A 9,432-nucleotide genomic window follows, 5' to 3' on the forward strand; every position below is an offset into this window, starting at 1 on the left:
TTTCGACTTCGTCCTTAATTTTTGCACACCAGTGTATAATTGGCGCAGCGAATGTCACCAATTCTGTTCAAGGCAGCTTTCCAATAGACTGTGCAGACAAGATTACATTACCAGTATCTAAAACCAACAATTTTAATAAGCTCTGTGACGGGTTTCTTTTACTTGTCATGCATTAAAAAGACAATAACAAATTAAAAAGTCTCATAAAGAGTTTTTTAATATTAACATCACTACAACACATATCACAGTAAGAGAGAAAACTTTCTTTCAGAACAACAAAGGCAAGTCCTTACGCTGTTACAACAACTCTAGGAATTCCGTTCCAGCGTTATAGAGATTCAATAATATCTATTAAAATCTTTAGAAGAACCATCTAACGACCCGTCGCACTTGACAACCCTGGCAAGCAACCTTTCATTGAAACTAGAAGGAAGAGAAAAGCACGTCCTGCCTGATATAATCCTGTCATGTGATAATGCATAAGCCAAGCAATATCGAGTGCAGAGCAGTGCAAATGAGGAATTAGCAATTCTCAGAACTAAACTTTAAAGGGTGCTACGCATTGCTATCGAAGTGGTCCGAGTGACCAGATTTAGCAAGCTGTTCTTACAGTGCAAGGAGAGGCACGATTCAGAAGCTTTGAAATAAGCTATACTGGATAATTATTTTCTGTCTAACATAGTCTCAATTAGAGAGCCTTATCGACGGTAAATTTCTGTTATCGTGTCTGGAGCGCCTAACTCGTGTACAATGGAGGATATCCGACAAGCCAATGTGATCCCAAGAATATCGCTCCCTTCTTGCAAAACATACTCTTTGGATAGTTGTTAACTAACAGAACCTTTATGAAATAATCGAGCATTTGCGCAAAGTGGGTTTTAATACCTTAATATTTATAATATATCATCGTGTAATCAGGTACTTCAATTATCAACGTTTGGTGCATAGTAATCGTAACTATGAAGCTCCAATAAGATGTTCTCTTTGTGGTAAAATTCATCCGGAGGAAATGTGTACTGCAGAATTCATAAATTGCATCAACCACGCATCATCGCATAAAAGCACTTGCAATGCATTCAACGTCTGCTGCCCAGAGAGTCCTAAAACATGCCAAGCCTGCGAAGCAGAATTGTAACAAATGAAGAAAGCTAAAATGCACATAACACTTCACTAACATTAAGCTTATAAGGCATTTCTCCTGCCTTCTTAGCATGTCTTTGTAGTGTAGTGGCCTGCACGCTGGGGCATATTCCAGAGGTCCGTGGTTCAATTCCCGGCGAGGGCGTTGCTCATTTTTCACGTCTCCTGCTTCAAAATAGCCTAAAGTCTCTAAAAGTTAAATTAATATTTTACATAGTCTGTCTGTTCTTCAAGGCAATCGCCAACGCAGCCGAGCGAAAACAAGTAACGCTGCTTAAATATTTCCGGAAAATAACCTTTTTTTTTTACTAATTCTTTAAGAGTAGTACACAGCTTATGGTCATATTCCTGGCTTTATTTCCAAGCAGAGTTTTTAACTAGCAAGTAATTTAGCGTCCTTTGTTTACAATGGTTGGTCCAAACCTCGACTTCTGTATAAGGAAGAATTTACTTTGACAATTCTATTTGTAGTAAATTATAGGATGTACCATAGTATAATGCAAGAGAGTCTCTTATCTTTGAACATATTACAGCGAACAGACTGTTAACCACATTCACAGTCCACTCACCAACTGGACAACTCGATGACGAGGCAAGCCATCCTCAACGTTCCTTGACGATCGTCGCTTTACCCAGTTTTTTGTTGATACTGCCTACAAATATTCAACAAAACTTAGAACGATTACTTACTTAGTAAACTTAAACTTATCAAATTCAAGAACACACTATTACCACACGTACAACAACTCACTAAATTTTATGAGAAATCTTCGAATCGGCAAGCGCTGGGCTTCCTCCACAATTTGAGTATATTAACCAATTCTTCCGATATGCAATGCAGCTCTGAAGAGGAGAAGTTATACTAAGCAGAGAAGTCACCATCGATGGAGTGCTACTCTAGATCCTGGAAGAAAAAGGATGACAGCGCTGAGGCGACGAATGGAGGGATGTCGTCCAGATAAAAGACTGGAACTTTCCCTCATTTTCCGCAAATGTACAGAATCTTTCAAGAGAGCTATAAACAAAACTAATATTGACTATTGGCGCACTCACTGCACCACATCTAATAAAAATTTGGAACAGTCTTTAAAATAACCCATGACAAAATGTTTCGTTTATGCAGCTTGAATGCCGAAATTTGCCCTGAAACGAGTTGAAGTAGAGAAAAATGGTACACATGTTCGAGACAATTTTCTAGCAAGACGAACATAATACCGACAATCCTGATCAGTACTATGTTCGTCTTCGCTGCTCCTGGTATATTCTAACAACACACCAGAAGCAGACGAGTGGATAACAATGTAATGAATGCAGTCCGCGTCTTGCACACTGCGTTTTGTAGGCATACTATGCAGCATGCTGAATCCTTCGGTGTTTCCCTACAGACACTAAGACTGCAGAAGATATACATTTCTACACATTATATATATATACATTTCTTAAATACATTTAGAAGATACATTTAGAAGCTTATAACTTACCCAAGTATAGTTCTTATTTTATATTTGTCCATGTATTGCTTACTCAATGTACTGTTTGTTGGTCCCCCACCTATACTATTTAAAATAATTGTAGGTTATTGCTTACCCATGTTCGGTAGGTTATTACTTTCACATGTAATGTTGCTTATTCATGTCCAGTTCCAAAAAAGAAAGCTTAATATGTTCACTTGTGAAACACGTATTTAATAAGGACGTTAAGGTTGTAATAGAAGTTAAGATGCATATTTGGCCATAAGAAACTTAGATAACACCACTCGTATGATGACATTCGTGTGTTCGTCGTGAAAGAACAGGACATCGAAAGAAGTGAGATCTTGGACTTCGCCAAAGTCACTAACTAAAATTTGACGTCAAACTTCCAAAATGCTATAGGACTTGGTAGTAATAAAAAATATCCAGCTACGTTTTAACAAAATGCGCTGCTTAGTCAATCTAGTTGCCAGGCATGAAAATACGCTATTGTATGAAGAAACGCTGTAAGGATCTTAAGTTTTACTAACGTTTATTTTATTTTAAATCTTTACTATCACTTCTTATTTTCTACTTCCGGCCAGAATTATAAGCGTGAAGGAGTTTATGCAAAGTTGTCTGGCGAACGCCAAGTATTTAAGTGTGGCCTTTTTGCCAAGCAGAGAAGAGAGGAAGCCGTGAGTTCGAAGCAGGCCGCTTACCTTAGAAGTTACCCAGTTGCTACTTTGCCTTCCAGGCCAGAGGTTTTAATCCTCTTGATAAATTAAACGTATTGTAGTGTTCACAGTCTCTGTGCTACATACGCTTCCTGTTATTATAAGGCCAATCTTATTCTAAAGTTAAATTAGAGTTTAGTTTTATTTTGATATCTTTTAAGTTAGACCCCGAGTGGAGGGTCATTGTATTCCGAAGTACGGAAGTCATTGTATATAAAGAAAAAATAAAGGGTTTTGTATACCCTTCGTCTGTATCCTGTCTACTTACTACAATTAGTGAACATAGCTTTAGTAAGCTCTCTGTTCTAGTCAGGTCATTGTATGTTTCCGAAGAAGGTTAGAAGAAACATTGAACCTGATAGTGGCGCCCGACGAAGAATAACCATGGCCGAGTTTCAAGAAGAACCTGTACTGCCTGCAGAAACAGCTCAGAATCCAGAAATGCCAGCTACCGCCCTGGAAGGATTTGGGTATATTGTCCAGACCATGCGCGCTTCGATGAAACCAGAAGCAACGTTTAATGGAAACTCACAGGTAACCAGTTTTTTGGAAAAATTGAATGACCACTTCATGCTCTACCCCGTGCACGAGTTTCAAAAAGTTACCTTAGCTACCAGCGCTTTGAGGGGCCAAGCGCTTAACTGGTTCAAATGTATCGGCAGAAGTCTCTTGGGTCAAGCAGGAAGTCCCACCTATACCTACGAAAATTTCAAGACTGCCCTACTAAAAGCCTTCCCTGTTGTAAGGGATCGTGCGAAATTAGAAACAGAACTTTTCAGTATATATCAACAAAGAATGGAAAACATCTCGAGTTTTATTTTAAGAAAAATTCACGTTTTCAAGCTCTTGTATGGAAACCGTCCGGATCCTGAAATAATTCAAGTGATTTTGCCGAGGTTACTACCCCAAGTGCAAGACTTTATTGAATTGAGAAATCCGACTACACTGGAAAAATTATTTGAGCTAGCAATCCAGTTTGAAAGTAGAAGAACGGCGGACGTCGAAAGAAGACACCAATATCAACAGCGAAACCAATTTGGTACGCCAAGACTACAGCAAACTCAAGCACATGGCTACGGAGAAAAAGCGAATCAGTGGGCAAGGAAACCCGAGCATTCAAAAACAGCCGGCGAACGTCGACAGTTCAATAGCAACCCAGGAAAAAAGTCTCAAGGCCAGTGGAGAAAGAAGGAAAGCACCGAAAGAAAAAATAATTTAAACTAAAACGGATTTCTGCTGACGAGAGGGTGCGGAAATCCGAAGGCCACGAAAACCCCTCTTCCTACAAGTTAAATACAGTAATGGTGAAAAATTTAACTCTTCCGAAGATTGAAGTCTTGGTAAATAATATCCCGGCCACCGCACTCCTGGATACCGGCGCGCAGTGTTCCTGTGTGGCAGAAGTCTTTTTTAGAAAGTATTTTCGCAAATACCGCATATATAATGCGGATAATACAACAGTATTAGCGGCGCAAGGAGAACAATGTAAGTGCGTAGGTAAAGTACCTTTGTACATCCGTATCAAGGACGAACAAGTAAAGGTGATGTTTTTTATAGTAAAGAATTTGCAAGCACACTTAATACTAGGAATAGACTTTCTTTCAGACGCACAAGCTACACTGGATTTTAATGAAGCGTCTCTTAAGCTGACGATGAAACCAGTGCGTGTAGAAAAGGTTGAACCGCCGAGGTTATATCTTGACCACCTGTCTAATGACGAGCAAGATAGAATCCGACAAGTGGTAAGTGAATTTGCTTCTTTATTTAGTGATATTCCAGGATTTACCCAGGTTACTAACCATAGTATTGACACCGGAGATGCATTGCCGGTTCGTCAAAAACCATACCGGTATGATAAGAATAAGGAAAAAATTATAGAATGGCATATTACCGATATGCTACGTAAAAAGATCGTAACGCCTATCTCAAGTAGTTATGCTAGTCCGGTGGTTTTATGTAAGAAAAATAATGATTATCCTTTGGAGCATCCAAAAAGGTGGAGATTCGCTATTGATTACCGTAAATTAAATTCCATAACGAAATATCCGGTATATCCGTTACCGATTATAGAAGAAATTTTAAGGAACATAAAATCAACCAAATTTATGACAACTTTAGACTTAACGAATGGTTATTTTCAAATAGGGATCAGGCCTGAGGACGTGCCTAAGACTGCTTTTATAACCAAGTCTGGCACTTATGCATTTTTGCGAATGCCGTTTGGCCTTTCAGGCGCCCCAGCAACATTTCAGCGATGCATGGACATTGTGTTAAGACCTGTTCTCGGAAAGTCCACATTTATCTATTTAGACGATATCATTATTACTAGTGATAATCTAGACCAACATGTACAGGATTTAAGACAGGTGTTTTCTTTATTAAATGAGGCCGGTCTAAAAGTTAATGTCGAAAAATGAAAATTTGCAGCCCCTGAATTAAAATATTTAGGTTACAAAATATCGCAAAAAGGGATCGAGACAGATGAATCAAAAATAATCGCTGTACAAAAGTATCCGACTCCAAACACGGCAAAGAAGCTCTCTTCTTTTCTAGGACTTTGTTCATATTATAGGTCCTTTATAAAAGATTTTGCGGCTATCGCTGAGCCATTGTTAAAATTAAAAAGGAAAAAGGCAAGATTCTCGTGGACGGCCGAAGCCAATAGTGCTTTCGAAAAATTAAAACAAGCATTAACGCAAGCCCCTGTGTTGAAATTTCCTGAAAAGGATGAAAATTTAGAAATTTAAGCGGATGCTTCGGATTATGCGGTAGGAGCGGTACTTTCGCAAAATCAGCAGCCCGTGGTATTTTTTAGCCGAACTTTAAATCAAACACAAAGAAACTATTCCGCGACCGAGAGAGAGGCACTTGCAGTTCTGTTAGCAGTGCAAAAGTTCCGAGTCTATTTTGGAAAGGCGCCGATAACAGTATATTCTGATCATGCGGCGGTAACTAGATTGTACTCTGGAAAAAATTTATCCCCAAGGTTAATAAGATGGGCACTCAAGCTGCAAGAATATAATCTGGTAATCAAGCATACCCCCGGAAAGGAAAATATCGTAGCAGATGCCCTGTCACGAATTAAATTAGACGAACAGGGTAATACCGTAAAAGTTGCAATGCTGACAGCGTGTACAATAAATTCCCGAGAAACTGTAATAACCGAACTGGGTAAGGATCCTGAGTTTGGAAGTATTTATGAGTATTTGAAGGATCCTGAAAATTTTAGCCACCAAGATATTGTGAAGATAAGAAATAGGGCGGCCCATTACGAACTAATAGATGGTCTATTATTTTATACAAAAACTACGAATTCCAACAACGAATTTCGACCTGTTATCCCAGCTAGTCTTAGATTAAATATCCTGCAAGAGCTCCATGACAGCCCTTTAGCTTCTCATGCTGGTATTCGAAAAACTACTCAACGCGTACGCGAGGCAGTCTACTTTCCTGAACTGCAAAAGTTAACAAGGGCGTATGTCCAGTCCTGCCCAACATGTCAAGCCGTTAATTATATTAATTTCCGCCCGGCCGGGTTTCTAAATAGTATTAAATCCGAATTTCCAAATGAAATAATCGGCATCGATTTATTGGGCCCTTTCCCAAAAAGTCAGTTAAACAAAAGTCGCTATCTCCTTGTTATAGTTGATCATTTTAGTAAATGGACCGAAATTGTTCCCTTAAAACGAGCCTCCGCGAAATTAGTTACCGATTCTATTTTAAATAAATATATTTTAAAATACGGGGCGCCCCTAAAAGTTATATCGGATAATGGTCCTCAATTTGTAAGTAATATATTTGAAGACATGTGCCAAAAACTGGGCATACGTCATTTAAAAATGGTCCCGTATCGGCCGCAATCAAATATAGCGGAACGGGTCAACAGAAATATAGTGAAAATTATCCGTAGTTATGTTAAAAATTTTCATAAAAGCTGGGATAACTATGTCAATGAATTTGCTTTCGCCCTTAGGACCGCAAAACATGATACAACGGGCAAAACTCCTGCTGAGTTATTTCTAGGCAGAAAGGTTATAACACCGTTAGATAAACTATTTTATGTGCAACAAAGAGCCCCAGAATTTAAAATGGGTGATATAGAAAAACTAATAAAAGAAGCAAAAAAGAATACGGAAGTAGCACAAAGAAAACAAAAATTGTATTATGACTTGAAACGACGGGGAGTAACTTATAAAGTAGGGGATGAAGTACTAAAAATTAAGCATTCACTTTCTTCAACACCAGAAGATAAAACTGCCAAATGTTTTCCACGCTTTGAAGGACCATATGTTATAGAAAAAATAACTCACGCTGTTGTAGTGTTAAAGGCAAGAAATGGTGAAACCTGTTCCGCAAACATTGACCAGATAAAACCATTCTATGACCGTAATAAAATGAAAATCTTTTCAGATCTTTTGCAGGATCCGGTACGGCAGACACCGCAGGTACAAGTTCCAGAGGTGGGAAAACGACAAGTACAAGGGCAAGCCAATGAGAGACAGAAGCAAGTGAAAAGAAAATTGCCCCGCGGAAAAATTGAAGGTACAAAGAAAAAGAAGCCGTTCCACCGTCCAAAAAACAGAGTTCACGAACACCCCCAGAATGAAGAAGGGAGAAGGACGACGTATGTGGAAAAGACCGGGAGAAAGGACGGCAACTATAACCCGGCTGTGAAACGGAAGATTGACTCATCCGACAGAACTCTCCGCAGCAAAAGTCGCCGAACTGCGGAAGGGCCATCAGCGGCGGAGGAAAAAGTACAAGAAAAATTTGAACGGCCAACAACGAGGTCCAAGCAGGATCACGACAGAAGTTTCCCGGTTCCACCAAGACCAGCTGCCTTCAAACGGCCAAGACCACAAGCAGAGGACAGAAGGAAGATGTTCAAGGGTGGCCGTAGTGGTGAAAAACGGAAGCTTCCAGAGGAAAGCACTGAAGGGCGAGCCCGTACAAGAAGGAGGATCAACCAAGCTACGGTCTGCAGCACCTTTAAAGACTGGGCCCAGAAAAGGATGTCTGAATATTACAAAGATAAGTAAAATTTTATGTTACTTTACAAACTTAAGTTAATCTTTCATTCTTACTGCAAGTGGCAGATTTCAAGAAGTTTTACCTCATGCGAGGTCTACCTTTATCGCCAAAAGGGCGAGAAATGAGTTGTGACCGATTTTCTTATTATGTTTTTCAATTACTCGCGCGTAAAACTAAAGTTGATGTATAATAGCGCTGTATAAAGACTTAAATATTGTAAAAAGTTATTGTATAAATTTTATTTAAAACATTCTAACAAGAAAGAAGTTTTAGTCTGAAAGACTTTTTGAAATGTAGTATTATTTCAATGTAGAAAGAATTGGCACTTGCTTTGAAAAGAATAGAAGTTAACAATGTACTACTAATGTATGTTTTCAAATGTGTAAAATTAACGGCATCTTGATATGTTCTTGTATACATGTGAACTGTTATTTTGAATGTTTAGAAATACCGTGATATGGTAAAAGTGAAAGTAATGTTAAAAAAATTTGTTATTCGTGTGACTGTAAAGATTAAATCATGGTGAATATGTGTTAAAGGTTGAATGATGTAGTTAGGCTCTCTGACGCTACACTTTAGAGTTAGCCACTTTCAGAATAGTACCTCAGGGTCTAGAGTTGAAATTAGGGTGTGTTAAGAGGTCTCGTATGTTGAATTTTAACACGTTAGTGTTTTGATTGTAGGAGGAAGTGTTGAACACATAGACAGAAACACATTCGTGTTTGGTGTTCTTTTACAACACATGTCAGAGAGCACGGGGAGAGATAATTAAAATAGTCATGAATGAAATAAGAATGTTAAGAAAAGTATATTCTATATGTTATTTACAATGTCATTCTGTAACATTTCATTAAACTAGTTTTCCTTCCAGATCTCTGGAAGGAACCAGAATTGAATAAAGCTCCTGTTTTGATGCAGTACAGATGAAAAAGAAAAAAGATTGTTGTATATTCCGGGAGCTGCTATTGTAACAAATTTCTTTCTTTTAAAATTTTCTAGTTTCTAGCTAAGTTATGACTGTAAAAGGTTGGCCTCGCGTTAGTTTCTAGAGCTAAAAGTTTTCAACAAGGTCG

This window comes from Stegodyphus dumicola, chromosome 9 (assembly GCF_044657685.1).
Source record: "Stegodyphus dumicola isolate Sdum_Otavi_A_Nest chromosome 9, ASM4465768v1".
Classification (NCBI taxonomy): Eukaryota; Metazoa; Arthropoda; class Arachnida; order Araneae; family Eresidae; genus Stegodyphus; species Stegodyphus dumicola.